Below are 13,035 nucleotides of genomic sequence, written 5' to 3' on the forward strand. Positions count from 1 at the left end.
GGTAAATATGCAATAAAAAGTTCCTTTAAATACTTTCTTATGACTGTTGTTGCACCTTGCAAGACAGATTGCAACACTGCAATATGTGATAGCCATATTTGAATAAATTTCTATAAAGTCCATACTTTACATATAAATTGTGATTCTATTCTTAACTATTATATGCAAAACCATATAATAGTTGTTTAATTGCTGGAATTTTTTGCTGCTTCCAAAGTTGAGCCAATAATATTATGCTAGCTATAATAAAACATGTTAAAAGAACAATGTTCTAATATTTTTTAAAATTTATGCCATTTATCACCCACCTTTCTCTGAGATTAAGGTAGATTACAAAATGTGAAAAAGAATTCAAACTGTTTAAAACATCCAGTAGACAATATAGTAGAACTAAGGGCATTTCTGTACATCATTAAAAATAGCGTTACGCCAGTTGAATGGTGTAACGCTACATATAATCACACCTCCCGGCCCCTCCTCACCTTTTTTGCTGTCTCACTCTTCTTAGCCACCATTTCGTGCTTCTCCCCCTCCACAAGTGCTGCTGAAATGGTGGAAGAGAGGAACATGATTAATATGTGACTCTTTTCCACCTGTCAATCAAGCCAGGCAGCCAATCCCCTTTATCAAGCTTTAAATGCCCACTATTTTTTTAATCAGTAGTTCTCTGTTGAAATGCCTATGCATCTAATCATAGATGCATAGTGCTTCTTTATTACTACCACTTATGGAATCAAAAGTCTTGCTTCTTTTAAAAATAAATCTTATTCCTGATTGGGGGGAGGAAGCTTAGAAAGGCATGCTTTCTACTACAACTTTTGGGGGAAATTTTTTTGCCTTTGCCTGCATGATTGAGTGCCTGTTTGTTGCTCCAGGAAGTTCACTTTAAAAACAAACAAACTCCCATCCCTGGGAGAAGGGAGAGGGAGGCGGGTGCAAGGGTAGGATATTGGAGGTAGAGATAGTACTTCTTCACCCCCATACACTTTTTTTGCTGGTGGCCTGCTGGTTGCTCTCTGGTAGGTAGCATTACATGTGTTGGTGAATCTACTTTTTGGGATTCACCAACTAGTGCTTTAAAATTGAGAATGTACCCATCTGTTTACTGCTCAGACGCTGCTTGTTGACGATGTCATGTGGAGGGGGCGGAATATAATGACAACGAAAGATAAGTATCTCTCTATTTTTAAAGGTACAGAAATCCCCACCATTTTTTCCCCAGAATAACCTCTGTTTAAACAAACCGTGTTCTGAGATATTACATCTTAATAATTAAGCTACAGCAAATGTTATCATGGTCACCCACAACTTAGCCCAAGTAGGGTCACCTGGCCCCTTCCATGGAGTCACCTGGTTGGTGGCCACCATGGGGGTGGCAGCAGGTGGCGGCAGCAGGTGGCAGCGGGATTGTCGGTGGGGCAGCAGCAGCCGGTACTTGTGCATACCACCCTTTGTGCATGTGCATGCTGCTCCCGCCACCACAGTTAGGGTCGCGGCCATAAGGCAGTTGAGAACTGCTGCCTTAGGGGATTGAATGACCCTTTCACAGGGGTCATGGCAGGGCATGCAGCTTGGCCGTAGGGGCAATATCCATACAACAGCCTTGAGGGATAGATCAAGATAGAGTATTCGTCTGTCTGGAGCAGTGGAAAAGAGCAAGATTGGCATGGTGGAAAAGAGGCAGAATTGAACTGAGAAACCCAAGAAAAAAATTATATGCAATCATGAACAATAGATCTTCATGCCGTTGGTCAGTTTTGGTTTAATTTCTGTGGAAGAAAACTTGCAGAATTTTATGGCTGGGTGTCACCACAACATGAGGAACAGTATTAAAGGGTCACAGCATTAGGAAGGTTGAGAACCACTGCATTAAGGGCTTGGTAGGTAATACCAGAGCGTTTTCATGGCAGACTCAATACGGGGTGGTTTGCCAATGCCTTCCCCAGTCATTACCGTTTACCCCCCAGCAAGCTGGGTACTCATTTTACCAACCTCGGAAGGATGGAAGGCTGAGTCAACCATGAGCTGGCTGCTGGGATCAAACTCCCAGCCTCATGGGCAGAGCTTTCAGACTGCATGTCTGCTGCCTTACTAAGCATTAATAAGATAGCAGCTAATAAATTGAAGATCAGTTTAAGATAGAGATATTGTAATATATGTAGACTCAAATGGTGCTTTTTAATCTATTCTGAGTGGGCTTGCACATTAAAAACTCTGAAGTCTGGAGGTGCTTTTAAATCAGAACATCTGTATGACTTCTGTAGTTCAAAGCATCCTTTGCCAATTTTGGTTGACATTCTAGCTGTTCTAGTTATATGTAGTCACATCAAGCCTAGAAGAAGAAGAAGAGGAGGAGGAGGAGGAGGTGAAGGAGGAGGATTTTTTGGTGCCCCACTTTTCTCTGCCCTAAAGAGACTCAATGCAATTTACAATCACTTTTCCTTCCTCTCCTCACAAAAGTCACCTTGGCCGATTCCGTACCATCGGCACCACTCTGGGCTGCTTCGGGTGAATTGCTGTGGAGCTGCGTGCTCCACAGTTTGCTGTGTCCCCACGGAGGATACATTTCAGCACCCGATCTTGTCCAGTGCTGAGATGTGTCCTCCCAGGAAACACAGTGGTGGCAGGACGCTTCCACCATTCGAGGGGTAGTTTTTTAAAAATTTGCAAGAAGGTGGGATTGTGTTCAACCCAATCCCACGTTCCTGCAAAAGAAAAAGAAAAAGAGCTCTGGTCTATCCTGTGGCAACATGAAACACTACAAAGCTGTCCAGGGCAGTTCCCCCCCCTGCAGGCCTCCGTAGGGCAGCGGGCCTGCCACAGGGCCTGCTGCAGGACAGGCCCCATTTGCTCCTGCAGTATCAAAAGGGAATGTGAAAGAATTCACGTTCCTTTGTCGTGGGGCTTCTGGGGCCAGGCCTTGGAGTGTGGTGGCCTGGCAGCAAAGTCATGTGGACACAGGGATTAGCCCCGGATCCATACTGACACCTCCCTGGCCTTTTCTGCTCGTGTGAAATTGGCCCTTGTGCGATAGATAGGGCTGAGTGAGTTCTAACATCACAGTGAGTGGGCCCAGGTCACCCAGCAAGCTTCATGAGGAGGAGTGGGGAATCAAACCCGATTCTCTAGTCCAGCATTCTTAACCATTACAGCACATAGGCTCGCCACAGCCAACATTTCTGTAATGCAGTATAATGAGGTTCTGCATTTGAAGATCTCCTGTATATTCATGTGGTTCAAAATGCTGTGGAAATGTTAGCAGGTACATGTCACAGTGGACATGTAACTCTTATTCTGAAAAATGAATTTTGGTTTCCAGTGTTTCTGGGAGCAATTGAAAATTTTGAAGCCTTGAATGCACATGACTGCTAAACTGTCTGTGTTCCAGAAGAACAATTGGGGGAATCAACTGCTCCATTTTCTGCCACTGTGGTGGAGAGATAACATGCTACTTACTCACTCCCAACTACCCTTTCTCTATTGTCTGAGGAAATATAGCACTTTCCCAACAGCCAGCCCATTGCCTTTGCCAGCAGCAGACACTGTGTGCAGTTAGCTGCCAAACAAAGGGAACTGGTTGCCTCCCCATTGCTGTTTTTTTGGCCCTAAACTTAGAATGTAGGAGTCCAGCCTCATCCCCATGATTCTCATTGCTGATTGCAGCATTTCTTATATCATGGAGGTTACCACAGGTTGTTTGGTATCTGGGGCTGCCCCTAAACAACCTTGGCAAAATTAAAGACCTCACCAACAACAATGACAGGTATGCATTTAGCTGTATCCAAGCTGAACCAGTATTTTTCAGGTAGGTATTTTTTAAGCCAAACACAGATCAGAGAATCTGGCCAGTTTACTGGTATATCAGTTCCCAAATTAACCAGAATGTTTCGGCTTTTGGGGACGTATATTCTACAATACCTAATAGCTGGTGGTGGAGAGGTTTAAAGGGCTATGAAGTTAACTTTCACTTGTCCTCCAGGGTTCTTACCTGACTTTTGCTCTAGTTTCTAAGGCAACAAGAGGGAAGAAGAAGAAGAAGAAGAAGAGTTGGTTCTTATATGCCGCTTTTCCCTACCCGAAGGAGGCTCAAAGCGGCTTACAGTCGCCTTCCCATTCCTCTCCCCACAACAGACACCCTGTGGGGTGGGTGAGGCTGAGAGAGCGCTGATATCACTGCTCGGTCAGAACAGTGCCGTGGCGAGCCCAAGGTCACCCAGCTGGTTGCATGTGGGGGAGCGCAGAATCGAACCTGGCATGCCAGATTAGAAGTCCGCACTCCTAACCACTACACCAAACTGGCTCTCAGCTCAACAGGACTGATGTCCTCAACAGGACTCAACAGGGAGGGGGAAGAGGCATCTCCGCAGTCCAGCTCTTAGGGGAAGCTGTAGTATTATTTATTTATAATTAAATTTCTATACTACCATCACAGTATTTACCTCCTTGGGGTGGTTTACATCAGTGGTCCCCAACCCTCAGTCCGGGGGCCGGTCCTGGTCCGTGGATCAGTCGGTACTGGACCGCAGCTCCTCCTTGTCCTCCTCCACAGCTGCGGCCTCGGGGGCTGCCCTGCCACTCTGCTGCCGGCTCACCTTTGGTGCTGTCCAGCGGCTGCCATGGCTGAGGCTCCCCCTTGACATGACACTGTGCAGTTGCTGCTGGTTGCGCCCCCCAGCGGGTGGCAGGAAGTCAGGGGCAGCGACGGGAAAGCAAGTGGAGCAGGGGCTCAGGCAGTGGCGACGTCCCTCGGCAAAAGACTACCCCCCCCGGGCCTCAGTAAAATTGTCAGGCAATGACTGGTCTCCAGTGATTTGGTTTAATTCTGTGCTTGATATCAGTCCTGTTGAGCTGGTATTTGCCACAATGTTATTGTGTTTTGCTGCTGGGCATTAGTAGGTTGGCACTGGGTGATTCTGTTGGGCACTACTGCACTGGTTCTGCTGTCCTTACAACTCTCCTCCCCCTCACTCAGATTGTGACTCTGTTCTTAACATCAGTCCTGTCAAGCTGGCATTTACCGACACTGGGTTCTGCTTATGGCACTGCTGTTGGTTCTGCTGACCTTGCAAAAATCCTGCCAACCATTTTGTTCTTCAGAATTCTCAGATTTGGGTTTTGGCACTAACACAATGGCACTGGTTCTGCTAATGGCTTTGCCAAAACTCCCCCCCCACACACACACACACATATACTTCATTTTCTACTGCAGAAATTCTCTGCGGCATTATTCTGTTTGTTTGTTTTTTCAGTGAAGGATGGGGGCACATTCTTTGGGTGTTCATAGAATTGGATCATTGATCCAATCATTTTGAACATTTTTTTTAGGGATAGGCTCCAACAGGGATAGGTCCCTGTACCACCAACACCACCATGCCCCCCTGAATATTCCAGGATAGATTTGTTGTTGACTTTAATAGTCCCCATAGGGTATAACATACCCCCCCCCCCAAATTCAAGATTCCTGAATATTACTGAATACCACACTAGTACTGGGATTCAGGAATATCAGAAGATGCCAGTATTTTTCGGGTCCAATCTATCCGAATTTTTTAAAAATGAATTTTTTTCTTGCACACTCCTAACAGGAAGAAGAGGGAGAAAACGAAGAGTTGGTTCGTATATGCTGCTTTTCTCTACCCGAAGGAGTCTCAACGTGGCTTACATTTGTCTTCCCTTTCCTCTCCCCACAACAGTGAGGTAGGTGAGGCTGAGAGGCCTGATATTACTGCTCGGTCAGAACAGCTTTATCAGTGCTGTGGTGAGCCCAAGGTCACCCAGCTGGCTGCATGTGAGGGAACTCAGAATCAAACCCCGCTTGCCAGCTTAGAAGTCCACACTCCTAATCACTACATCAAGCTGGCTCTTGGAAGTAGTGGAGTGCTTTTGTAGAATGCTTGTTAAGTCTATATTCCTTTATCAAACATATTAGCATCATTATCTTGTGTGTTACTATGATTAATTGCAATGTACTCAGTTCTTCTTTGTTACTCAAAGGGTGCACACGTTAAAAGTCATATTGTGTGTGTGTGTGTGTGTCATTCTCTGCACTGTACACACTATGGTTTCCCACCAGGAATTCATGCATGGTCTGAACTGGATGCTGAGGAGGATTCAGTCTGAATTCAGCCCTGACTGACGGTTATTACTGTTTCAAGAGAAGGGGCTTGGGTACAGAAAGAGTATACCAGCTTTTTGGAAACCAAAAGAGTTAGAGAATAACCTGAAATTTAAGAACTAAAGTCTGTGCATGTACTGCTTTTCCCTTAGAAATTTCAATCCCTGATGTCACTTAACCTTTCCCCAACAGGATAAGCATAATAGTGTGTCTACAAACATCTCTGCCATCAATTCAAAAATCTTGTCTTCTCTTTCTACCTATTCCCCACCTCTCACATACACCCTATACCCATTGCTGGATCTTTATAATAGTAAAGTTTCAATGGTATATGAAATAAACAAGGGCTAAAAACTGTATTCAAAAAGTTGTGCATTGCAGATATGAGTATATCCACATCCATGTACAATTTGAACTGCATTTGTTTACAGAAATTGGGTAGCTGTGCATTGTAAGAATTCTGGAAGCATTAGCATCAGAGTAGAACAGTGAACAATAATCCAAGATGAAAGAGAGCTTTTCTGCCTGTCTCTGTGTGTATAGCTGAATTCTGAATGTTAGAACCATGAATGCAGGTGGTATCTATAAACCTGAATCAACATGCTTTTAAGAAATCATGTCATTTTCTTGTTTGACACTAATTTTCACCTCAGCATGTATTAGCAATGACTGAAATTAGCTCCAAGTGAATTACAGTGAGACTATTTCGTGCCATCTGCAATGGGTTTGGTTGCAGAAGAGCCGTTTTTCTTTTTAAGATAATTCAGAGCTCATGTGTGGTACTGCATTTGACAGCTTTGGGCACTTAAAACTGATTGAACCAGAACAAAAAGGACAACAGCAGTGAAAGTAATACATCAAATTCACAGTTTACTAAAGGACACTCATTTGTACATAACCACGAAGGTTTAAGGCTGGGAACTTGATGCTCCATTTGGATCAGTAGCCTGTTACACATGCAGTCGCCATTCCTCTCTGTTCTGCTTCCACCAATGAATTTCAATATTTTGTTTATGTATGTTTAAACAATATGGTTCCAAATTCAGCTGGGTGCAATGTGCAAGACTGACCCATGTCCTCCTATGACCCATTATGCACGGAGTGGAAGGTCCGCATTCGGGGTGGAGTGGCGGTGGCTAAAATCACCAATTATGCACGCTGCAGGCAGCAACCGAGCGCAGAGTCAACGTATGCCGCCAAAAAAGCCGCATTAGTGAGATGCGGAAGAAAGTGGAGCTTCCCGGGACCAGGGTGCAACCAGAAGCGGCTCCAGAGAAGCCGCGTGCATAATCGGATACTCTGGGTTTTGCCGCCGTTGCATTCCGTCCCATGCATAACCGGTTTGCTTCACTTCTTCCTCCTCTGCATTCTCCATGCCGCCGTTTCAGCGGCCGTGCATAATAGGCCTATGAAAAGCAGCCAAGGAAATTTGCACCCTTGTGGAATCTGCCTTAACTTCCAACTGGTGGGGTTTCCAAGCTATCTTGTATCAGGTATGGATGGTGGCTATGACTACTTAGGGAGAGACTGAGAAGAAGCAGCCTTTCCCTTCTTCGAGCCCCAGTACCAAATGAACAAGGCCTTGTCTACATGGAATGAACCTGTTCTCTTAATATAGTAAAATAAAGCCCTCCTGACATTTACAATATGAAGAGCTTTCCCAGCTTTAGAATTTGGGGGCAGAAAGAAAACTGTGTTGGGTGAAACTTTGAAATTACTTCAGGAATCGTGTTTGTATGGGTCTACCCTCAGAGATGCTACCAGGAAATCTGCTTTTCTGGAGAGCAAGGCTAGGGGGCAAAAAACAAAGGCTCAAAGGAAAGCTTCATTAACTGAACAAGCAAGAGAGACCACTGTGGAACAGAATAAGTAGGAAACACACTGAGCAAGCCATTGAAATGGCCAGGTCATCCCCCCCATGGTTGTCCCCCTGAGGCAATTTTTATCAAAAAGGTCTGTTGAGCTGCGTGGAGGAGGGAGTTTTTGCCACCAAGTGTTGGGTTTTATAATGGGGGGGGGGGGGGGTTGTAGTTTTTATGGGGGTTTTACTGTTGGGGAGTATTATGAACCGCCACCAGACACTGTGTGGGAGTGGTGGGATATAAATTGATGTATAAATTAAAAATTAACAAATAAAATGCTGGGACTGCTTATTGGCGAACATATGTGATACACTGAAACAGCTGCTAGGAGAACCTTTACAAAAGACATCGTCAATCCCCTATGGAGAAAGGAAAATAGGTATTCCAAGATGTACCCTGGAGAGTGTTGCACTGTGCAAATACCAACCTGTTGATGGTCCCTGGATCCAAAGATGAATGCATGGCCTTGACCAGAGCCTTTTTGGCCCTGGCTCCAACATGGTGGAATGAGTTGCCAATAGAAATTTGGGCACTGACAGAGCAATTAAAGTTCTGCATGGCCTGCAAAATGGCACTCTTCTGCCAGGCCTATGGTTAAGGACATGGCAGACAGAAACCATACGGGCCTCCCTCCCATCTTCTTTTTGGCTCCTTCCTCTATGGTTAGTCTTGCATGAGATAGAAGGTGGCAGGTGTGGGGGGAGATGTTGAACTATGTTTTTAACTGCTTTAATGATGGTGTTTGTTTAAATGTTGTAAACTTCCCTGAGCCCATCTGTGGGAGGGGTAGTTTAAAAATCAAATTATAAATAAATATATATCATTCAAACCCACTGTAACAGTTTCCCTATAACTCTGCTCATGAGGGAAGAGAGAGGGAAGGCATAGAACAACATGCGTGGCATGCGCTGCTGGGCGATCACCCTCCACACTGCCACTGGTCCGCAGCCTGGAAAAGGTTGCGGACCACTGCCTTAAGATATTTGGGCAAAACTGACCATCCATATTTGGTAAGAAACTCTCATGAAGAGAATTTAGGAATGCCCCAGTGAACCTGGTGAGAAGGCTCTGTCTTCAAATTAACAACTAAACCAAATTTCATGTAGTTGGAGAAAATCACATCCAAATAAGGAGTTCCTGGGAGGGGACCACAATAGGCTAATCATCTAGTAGGGAAAATGTAAAACCCCTAGTTATTAAATGAACCATGACTACTGCCATGCATTTGTAAAGACTCTGGAGAGGTAGTGAGGCTGAATAGAATGCCAAGAGAAAAATTTCTGAGCCTTGCCTGAAGCAAAGGTACTTTCTTTGAAAGGGATTAATAGCAATGTAAAAAAGAAGTGTTTCTAAGGTCCATGATGGAAAACTAGCAATTGGGGTGAGAAAATCTGTCGGGCTGTAGCTACTCAGCTGGGTGGTTGTGCTGAGGCAGAAGACAGGCCAGAGCCCAGAGCCCAGTCTGGGAAGTTGTGAGCCGAGGGAGACAGTTTACACAGTGGGTGGGGCAGGGAGTGGAGTGAATCCAAGCTGGGGTTGAGAGCCAAAGTAAGAGTCAAAAGCCAAACCAGAGTCAGAAGTCAGAATGGAGTTGGAAGCCAGTGCCAGGGGTCAGGAGCTGGAACTGTAGTCAGGAGCCAAAGCTGAGAATCGAGCTGGGAGAGTAGTCAGAAACTGAAGCCAAGGGTCTGGAGCCAGGAGCATAGTCAAAAGTTAATGTCAAGGGTCTGGAGCTGGGAGCATAGTCAGAAGTCAGGAACCGGGAGACAGTCAGGCAGAGCTTCACTGTAGTGAACCAGAACACAGAAACATCTGGGAAGATGGACAGGAAGGTTGAAGTTGAGGTTGAGGCAAGGATAGGCTGATGAGAGTCACCTCACCTAAGACAAATAATTCTTCACAAAGAACAGGAACACCGTATTTGCCAGCGTATAAGACAACTTTCCCCCCCTGAAAAACATGCCTCCAAGTGGGGGGGTCGTCTTATATGCCGGGCGCACTTCAGTTGGGATAGACATAGCTGCCCATAGTGGCCTTGGTGACCAGAATTAAGGGACAGCAGGCGGAGGAGGCGGAGGCGGAGGCGGCTCCCCCCCCCCAATGGGCTCACCAACTCTGCTGCTGTCTTGTGAACTCCTCCCGGCTCAGAACTCGCTGGGCCCAGCAAACTTGTGCCTGCGTGCATGCCCCACCTCTCTCACACATAAGACTCTGAAGCGGGAGGGGGAGAGAGAGAGAAAGAGAAAGCTCCCGAAGGGCCGGGTGAGCGAGTTGCGAAGGAGTGAAGAAGGAGGATGCTGGGGGGGGGAGGTGCCAGCCTCCGCTCCCCTTTCCTTTCATGGTTTCTGAAGCCGCCCCCATTCAGGAAGAGAGCAAAACTTGGTGCGCAGGGAACGCTAATCCTTGCTGTGCCCTCCGCTCGCTTGCTCGCTCCCTATTTGTTTGCACTTACATAAATAAGCAGACAACACTGTTTCAGTTCAATGCACAGAGGTGCCGCCGTCCACAATGGGCAGTGGAGACTCACCTCGGCTGCCTTTTGGCGGCGTGGAGGGCGGCGGGGAAGACGCGGCCCGAACGGCTGGCTGCAGCGTGTGCCGGGTGCGCCCGGCGGCGGCGCGCACGGCATGCGGGAGGCGGGGCTTCAGCGGCGCTGTTAAATAGCGCCACGCGCTGGGCCCCGGCCTCTTTGCTTGCGCGCCGGACATTGGAGTAGAGGCTTGTCGGCGAGGCCTAGTAAAAAAAAAAAGAAAAAGAAAACGGCTCGAGCGGCTGCGCTGCGGCAGTTGGCTAGCACAGCCGTTTTTTCTGAGGAGAATTTTTGGCGGGCCTTTTTTCTCAGGGTAAAAGGAGCCGCCGGGGAGTGAATAAATCTAATAGTTATTTATATAAACCAAAAGAAAAAAACCTCGGGTGTTGGGTAGGCGCCAGTGGCGTAGTAGCACCGGAGTTGGAGTTTATTTTATTTTATTTTATTTTGAACAGCACTAGAGTGGCAGTTTATTTCGTTTCATCAGTGGGTGGTTTTGCCTCAGAGAGTGGATTTTAAACGCCCGGGTCGGGCCTATATATATATAGTATATACAAAAGAAATATAAAGGAAACCCACTAAGAGGCATACAAAATAGAAATAAAATAAATAAATAATAATAATAATAATAATAATAAAAAAACTTTCAGGCAGTAATGGCAGCTAAAAAAGCCAAGGCTCGCAAGGGAGCAGTTAAGGCTCGTGGGTCAGCAGGGGAAAAAGGGGCTGCTACCACTTCCCCAGTTAGAGCTGGCCATAGGGCCAGTGCGTCTAGGGCCAGTGCCTCCAGGGCGCGGGCTGCATGGGCGTCAGCCGTCCCTACTGTCAGGCAGAGCAGGAGTGGGACCAAGACGGGGAGGGCGCCGAGCCGCGCTTCCCGTAGCAAAACTCCTGCAAAGGGCCCTGGCAGCCGCGGTACCAGGCAGGCTTCACCCAGCTTGTCACGGGTGGGGAGATCGAGGCAGGCAGCCAATAGGCAAGGGAGAAGCAGAACTAAACAGCGGGAGCTTAGATTTGTGGGGGCTGAGGAAGCTGCTGATGACTCTTTGTCACCTTCGGGCAGTGAGTCTTCCCATATTAGACAGAAGCCTCAAAAAGGGAGGCGGTCTGCTGAGGAAAAAGAGCGCGAAGAAAGACAGTCAGGGAGCAGTCGTATTCATCAATCCTCCAGGAGGCGGGGGGCCAGAGCAGCTCGAGCTAGGGCTCAGTCTCCGTCAATAAGTGGAGATAGTGATGTCTCACAGAGCAGCAGGGGTTCGGATTCTGAGCAAGGCAGCAGCCACAAGTCAGGAGATGGCGGCAGTGGCCAAGAGGGTTCAAAACGTTATGTCCAGGCTATTTCGCATATTGCAAAAACAAAAGTGGGGCGCACTCTACCTGATAAGTTAAGTTCTGCCGAGGATTCCAGCGGGCGCAGAAGCTGTGATTCGGCTGAGTCAGCTCGTGATGATCGGAGTGTCGGAAGCCGACACAGGAGGCGCCAGAAAAAGAGTGGTCAAAAGCGCAGGCGTTCAATTCAAGTTTGCCCATCGTCGGGTGAGTTATCGTCTTGGGATGAGGGAGCAACGACTCGGCGGGCGGGGTGGTATTGGTTAGCGGGGGCTTACGTTCCCGGAATTCCAAAATGGCTGCACACTTGCAGGACCGATGCAATAAATTTAATGGAGGAAGAGGGGATTCGGGAAAAGGACAGGTTCCCGCCGGCACGATTTAAGAATTCTGAGGCTCCTCCTGGAGCTCACTTATCCATTAAGCTGAGAGAACGGGCTCTGGAGGGTTATTTTGTTAACGTTTTTTCTTTTATAAAGGGTCAGAGCAAAGGGGGCGATACAGGTAGCCATAGGGACACTAAGAGGCGGAAGGAAGCCCCACCTTGTGAACGGTCATTTAGCAACTGGCTCAGAGGATATGCGGAGTATTTTACTCTTATTGCGTGCGCATATCCTGAACGTGCATGGCATTTGGGTCGTCATCTTACGCACGTTTTGGAAGCCAGGGAGTTGGCTGGTGAGGAAGCCGCGATTGATTACGATCGGGTCTTCCGGGAGCTGGCTTCTCATAATGAGGATACAAGGTGGGATTTAAAACATACAGACACTTGGATGGTGTATGTGGGTTTTAGTGCTCGGCGACCCAGAGAAAAATATCAGCAGTCAGGTTCTGGGCGAAGAACTTCCGGACTCCCCTGTTGGGACTATAATAATAAGGGGTGCAGGCGGAGACGGTGCCGCTTCGAACATAAATGCGAGGCTTGCGGTGGCAAGAGTACATAAATAAGCAGACAACGCTGTTTCAGTTCAATGCACAGAGGTGCCGCCGTCCACAAAAGCAGCCTCAACTTGCGAGAGAGAGAGAGAGAGAGAGAGAGAGAGAGAGAGAGAGAGAGAGAGAGAGAGAGAGAGAGAGAGAGAGAGAGAGAGAGAGAGAGAGAGAGAGAGAGTATTACCCCCCTCCTCTCGCCTTTTCTGGGGGAAGGGAGGTACAGTAATCACTAATCCGAGCATGCTTTCTTTTCTTTTTTAATGGCT

At 47.1% G+C, this 13,035-nt stretch overlaps 1 protein-coding gene and 1 long non-coding RNA gene across 5 annotated transcripts in view; one reads left to right on the top strand and one right to left on the bottom strand.

The window, feature by feature from the left end:
• Window positions 1-10,605, bottom strand: part of LOC143830082 (uncharacterized) — a 49,452-nt gene extending 38,847 nt beyond the window's left edge. Inside the window, exons 1-2 of the long non-coding RNA XR_013228341.1 lie at window positions 10,505-10,605; window positions 483-544 (exon numbers count right to left, since the gene is read on the bottom strand). This is a non-coding gene — a long non-coding RNA (uncharacterized LOC143830082). The remainder of the gene's footprint in view (window positions 1-482; window positions 545-10,504) is intronic.
• DCDC1 (doublecortin domain containing 1) overlaps window positions 1-13,035 on the top strand; it is a 396,547-nt gene that overhangs the window by 254,824 nt on the left and 128,688 nt on the right. The gene's annotated exons all lie outside the window — the stretch shown is intronic.

The sequence above is a fragment of the Paroedura picta genome, chromosome 2, assembly GCF_049243985.1.
Source record: "Paroedura picta isolate Pp20150507F chromosome 2, Ppicta_v3.0, whole genome shotgun sequence".
Taxonomy (NCBI): Eukaryota; Metazoa; Chordata; class Lepidosauria; order Squamata; family Gekkonidae; genus Paroedura; species Paroedura picta.